The sequence below is a fragment of the Lactuca saligna genome, chromosome 5, assembly GCF_052625555.1.
Source record: "Lactuca saligna cultivar CGN05327 chromosome 5, ASM5262555v1, whole genome shotgun sequence".
Classification (NCBI taxonomy): Eukaryota; Viridiplantae; Streptophyta; class Magnoliopsida; order Asterales; family Asteraceae; genus Lactuca; species Lactuca saligna.
Window position 1 is genome coordinate 219441475 of NC_136421.1, and position 6514 is coordinate 219447988.

Here is a 6514-nt window from a genome sequence, read left to right on the forward strand (position 1 = left end):
CTTGGTACCCTTCGAAGGGGTTCTCCTTTTCTTCCCTTTACCTTGCCCGATTGCCAGGATAGGGGTGGTAGTAGGAGCAGGAACAATATTCTTACCTTTGAGACTGCTTTTAGCAGTCGTCAAATGTCGTTGAAGTTTTCTAAGCGTGACTTCCTCTTTGTTCATATGATAAGTCATGTGAAACTGATCATACCAAGAGGGTAAGGAGTGTAGAATAATGTCTATTGCTAACTCCTCATCAAATTTAACATTCATCTTATGGAACTGGTCCACGAATCTTTGCATTTTCTGCAGGTGACCCATGATAGACTCTCCATCCTTCTTTTTTGTTGTTATCATGGAGGTGATGATTTCATACCTTTCCTAATGAGCACTCTGATGGTATCTTTCCATAAGGTCAAGGTGCATCTCATAAGGGTAGAAATCTTCATAGGATTTCTGGAGTGCTACTATCATGGTAGCCAACATGATACAAGACACCTTAGTGGCGTCCTTCTCATGGCTAGTATACTCAACAATCTCCTCGGGAGTAGCAGACGAATCATCGATGACCTAAAGCTCCTTGTCGAGGACATATTCATTGTCCTCATAACGAGTGACCATCCTTATGTTCCTGATCGAATAATTGAAATTAGTTCCATCAAAGATGACTCTCCCACAGAGGTTCATGAGAGAGAAGGAGCTAGTAGGGTTTGATCCAGAAGTAAATTTGTTGGAAGAAATCTGAAAAAGGAAGAGAGACAAGTTTATATTAGATATATAATCCTTAATAAGGCACCCAAATGAAATATTAAGGCTAGGACCCAACACAATATTTTATAACTTGGAAGAGGGATGCCGTAATCCAAGCTAGAATATATTTGAAGGTAGGTAAATGACGATTTACCAATTTTGTAACGCCCTGTTCCTTGTACGTATTTAATTCATTAAATGTTCATTTTATAGGAGCTACTCGATGAGTTGGTAGCCCTAACTTGTCGAGTAGAGGCCAGACAAAGTGTGGGTTTTAATGAGGCTACTCGACGAGTCTAGTCCCAGACTCGGCGAGTAGGCTGGGCTGGATGAAACCCTAATATTTAGGGTTTGCACCATATTTAAGCAATGTTATAGAACTCTATTCCAGCCTCCATCACTTCCAGAGCATTAATCCCGAAACCCTAATCCTCCATAAGTGAACTTGAGCATTATTGGTTATTTTGAGTGTTATTTGGTGTATCTTGAAGCTAGTGGAAGAAGTGGAAGATTGAAGACTCAAGGGAGAAGGAGTAGATCCATGAACTACACCCCATTTGCCATATTTTCTGGTAATCAAGCTTCCAACTTGGTCTTTTTCTCTTAGATCTATTTTCCCCATATCAAGAAGGTTTTGGATCAAAAACCTTGGTCCTTGGTGTTGGGACATCCCAAGTGGTTCATATCTCATATCTAGGTTCTAGGGATGGTTACATGGCATAAAGATGCAAATCTTATGGCCATGGTAGCCCCATGCATCTTGTAGACCTCATTTTTGGGTCTTTTAAGCTGAAGGACCTATGCATGGACGTAAAGTTCTTAACTTTATGTGTTATATCAACCCTAAGAGGCCATATCTACCCTTTGGATGAGATGAGCTCCACAAAAATAGAGTTTATGGATAAGGACTTTAGGGGACTCGGTGAGTTATTATTGGGACTCGACGAGTCGGGGAATGGTTCCCCAACCTTTGTTGTTTTGAGGAATCTGGTTGAGTCTAGAAGGGGACTCAACAAAATGGATGTAACTAGGGACCTGGATATCAGGGGACTCAGCGAGTGTATGAGCAAAATCGACGATCCCAAGGCAACTCCCAACCCATGAAGATCGACTTGACGAGTTGTTCATATAACTCGGCGAGTCACAGACTAGACACATTCACGTTATGAAGATGAACTCGGCGAGTCGATTGAAGATAGTATCGATGCTATGGTTGAAGGAGAACTCGTCGAGTACTTTCTAGGCTCGACAAGTAGAGTCGGGGTGGTGTCATTTTGAAAGTATAGGGACTTGATGAGTTAGTGGACCAACTCGACGAGTCAAGTCAACTGGGGGTTGAATTTGACCAGGATGTTGACTTTGGCTAGGGGTAAAATGGTCATTTTACCCAAAGAATAGTTATCAGTTTTCGACTAAGTGTCCTTATGGAATTCATAGCCAAGGAGTCACCGGAACAGTAGGCAAGGATTTCTCATTTGGGTTTTCAGCAGACAGTCATCTTTACGAGGTGAGTTTTCCTCTAGTAGGAACGAGTCTAAGGCACCAATGTTGGGCCATTTATATATTTGTAGTATGGCGGGGTTAGCCCAATGCAGTTTATATGTTTCCGAACTTCGGTCCGATGTTGGGGTGGTCCTGAGAAGTAGTTATGTATGTTTGATGTCTTTGTGATTCATGCATGTTTATGTTATGTGTTATATGTTCCGGACTCTGGTCCGATGCCGGGCAAGCCCAATGCAGTTTATGTGAATATTTTATATGTTTATGTTTATGTTATGTTCAGTTTATTACAGACTTCGGTCCGATGCCGGGCGGGGCCCGATGCAGTGGGCACGACCCAAATTATTCTTGACTTCGGTTCGATGCCGGGAGGGGCCCGATGCAGTGGGCAAGGCCCAGTATTTGTTATATGTGCTATTGTATGGTATATGGTAGTTTGGGGGAGTTCACTAAGCTTCGTGCTTACAGTTTTCAGTTTTGGTTTCAGGTACTTCCGGTAGCAAGGGGAAGAGCTTGGGGTGATCGCATGACACACACCACAGTGTTTAGCCTGGGATGTTTTTTAGACTCTGATATTATATCATTTGTTTTTAGGACAATATTTTCATGATATTTTGAGATACATGCCACTTGGTTTTCTTATGGAGTATGGATGATTATAGTTTCTATATTATTTTCAAAACGAAATTTTTGGCTTGTATTTTTGGGATGTTTCAAATTTCCACCATGAAAAACGAAATAGATTATTAGGTTTTAATTGGATTGAAACTCCTAGATGTTTTGAGATTCATTGAACAATTCAATGACACGTTTAAATCTCGATTATGCCCTTCAAGTTTGTGACTGGGATACCGAGGATCACAAATAAGGTGTGAATAACCATGCAAAGTAACTTGGTACTCTTAATTTTATCACCTAATCGATGTCTCGGTTAACCACACATGCTCCACCGATCCATGATAAACCTTAAGCCACCCTTTGCTATCCTTGTTAATTCCAAGTTAGTGTGCCGGTTAACCACACACGCTCCACTAACAACTTTAGCAAGGTGCAAAGTGTAATTTTATATGTTAGGATCAATTTCACATTTTCCTAAAGTAACTAAGATTGGGAATTTATAAAAGGTTTAGTTACTTTATGTTTATCGTTACACTTTTAATGAAAATTATAGTCTTTGTCCTACCCGTTCGGCTAACGACCCTCCACCAGTCAAGGAAGTGGTGGGTGAGAGTGGACACCCATTAAACTGCCATTTTATTGGCAACAACCTTATACCCCCCCCCTATAGACCGACGTCGTGAATGAGGCCTACTAACGGTAAGACTGACTTGATCTATATATATATATATATATATATATATATATATATATATATATATATATATATATATATAATTAACTTATAATACTATAATAATATAATGGTTGAATTAAAGTTTTAAAATTCTAGAGCTTGGAATTAAAGTTTTCTAATGTAACTTTAAAATTCCAAAACTTGAGTGCAAGTTTTGAAACTATTCAAAACCTTTCATTTCTATAACTTAGGAGTTTTAATGATTTTAATGGAAAAGAATTTTGGAATTCCATAACTTGAGGACAAGTTATGAAGTCAATTAAAAAGCATTTAGATCAACAATTACACTAAAAAGCATGTCAAATAATTTCTATGATCTAACAAACTCATAAGCATGCATAATTCAACTCAACAATTTTCAAGTATCACATGAACTTAATATAAAACTTGAAACTTTGATAGTTATCATTGAATTTGGACAAGCACAATCATTACCATATCAAAAATAGGTTTAATAATCTAAAAACAGTTTAGAGTAATGATTCTAGTCTAATTCATGCAATAAAACTCGAAATTCTGCACTCAGGGCCTTCGACTCGTCGAGTGCATGAACCAACTCGATGAGTTGGATGAGATTTCACAGAGACTCATCGATTCCCCCCATCGACTCCATGAGTTCACTGAACAGTGAGCAGAAATATTGATTTTTAAGCAGTTTGCATCAGGTATAATTTAAAACAAGCCTAGGCTCTGATACTACTGATGGGTTTTGAGCATTCTCACACTCCTATGGTATACATGCAACCCTAGAAACCTTAGATCTATATTTTCTCTATTATACATGTAAACTTTCATTTTCCAAGGCTTTCATCCTAACTAGCATATAATGGGGTGTATGTATTAAGAAAAATTAGTGGAATGACCTACCTTTCTTGTAGCTTGGATTCCTTAAGACCTTGTGAGCCTAGCACCCCAAATGTAATGCCTCAAATGCTTCACATAACGCCAAAACTCTTGGAATAACTTGAGAGAAGAACACTTGTGCACAAAATTCGGCTAGCCCTCACCCTTATGTCTTAGTGCCGATTTTGCTTGCCATGGAGCTCTTTGTATAGTGTGCCACATGTAGGGTTACACCATGTGAACCCTAATGTGCATGACTTTTCATTTCCTCCATGATCCATAGGTTTTAACCTCCATGGAGCACCCTATGGGTTCTAGCCTAATCTAATGAATCATGGATCATAAGCCCACTATATAAGAATGAATGATTTACCAAATCAATCCCCATATATTTAATTAGCCTCTTTTGATCACAGAATTAATTGCAAATTAATTCTTGATCAATACTAATTAAATAATATGATTTCATATTAATATATTAGAGCTTATAATGTATTAACAAATCATAAGTGTCCCTTTTCTCATTTTTTCTATCCAATTGTTACGATGCCATGCAACCCAAATGGACCATGCTAAATCGGGTCAAGTACACACCAAATATAGTTATGGACTTAGACACCTTATCCAACACCATGTCCCCAACCTGGAACTCTATCTTTGACAAAAATCTATCTATATAACTCTTATATTGGCTCTTTGTTGTCTGAAGTCTGTCGCATACTTGCTGGATTAATTTTGTAATCTGGAGTACTACCTCCGTACTCCCTATATCCTGCTGACCGACCTCACCCCAACTTATCGGGGTCTTTTACTTCCTCACATAGAGCTTCTTAACAGGAAGTTGATCAATGATAGCATGATAACTATTTTTGTATGAAAATTACGCCAAATGAAGATATGTATCTCAACTCCAACCAAAATCCAACACACAAGCCCGTAGCATATCCTCCAATGTTTGGATAATCCACTTACTTTATCCATCCGTCTGGGGGTGGAAAGTTGTGCTGAAATGCAGATGGGTACCAAACTCCTCATGAAATCTCTTATACAATCTGGAAGTAAATTGAACATCCCTATTAGAAACCACCAAAATCGGCAACCCATGTCGTGCCACGACCTCCCGAATGTAGATGTTGGTCAGATTCTCAGCTCAAATACTCTCCGGGATCTTGATAAAATGTACATTTTTGGTCTATCAATCCATGATTATCCATATCGAATCTACTCCGCGTTCCATCCGAGGTAACTTCATGATAAAATCTAATGTAATATCTTCCCATTTCCAAATGGGAACACCCAGCAACACCATTTTTTCATGAGGTCGCTGATGCTTGGCTTTAACTCTCCTGTAAGTCAAGTACCTCTCCACATACAAGGTCGGGTCTCCCTTCATTCGTGGCCACCAATACTCAATTCGGAGATCTCTATACATTTTTTTTCGCTCCCGGATGAATAAAGAACCTCGACTTGTATGCCCCCTCCATCAAAACCTGATGCACACCACCCCAATATGGGAGACAAACCCTCCGATGAAGGATTAATAATGCCTAACTATCATAATCAAAGGAAGCCACCTGACCTACTATACACTCACTCTCTCAGTGTTCTTCTTTCATGGCCTCAACCTGAGCCTCTCGAATCTGCTCTAAAAGTGGGGTGATCACAGTCATCCTCAAACATACATCTTTGATCAAGGTAGTAGCTACCTTGCAACTAAGAGCAGTGGTCACCATGTTGGCCTTCCTCGGGTGATAAAGGATCTCATAATCATAATCCTTCACCACATCCAACAATATGCATTGCCTCATGTTCAGATTCGGCAGATCCATCAGATACCTCTAACTCTTTTGATCCGTGAAGATAGTATAATAGACCTCATAGAGGTGTTGATGTATGGAGTCTTGTCCAACATTGAGCTTTGGATCATGTTCATGAAGTATTTAGAGCACTTTGAACTCAATAGACCGCTTGAGGTTCTTGGAGCATGTGACAAAGGAACGGTCTTTTGATAAAGGAATGGATCATCAGACAAAGTAATGGATCAAGTGCCAAAGGAATGGATCATGTATAAAGGAGTTTGGCGCT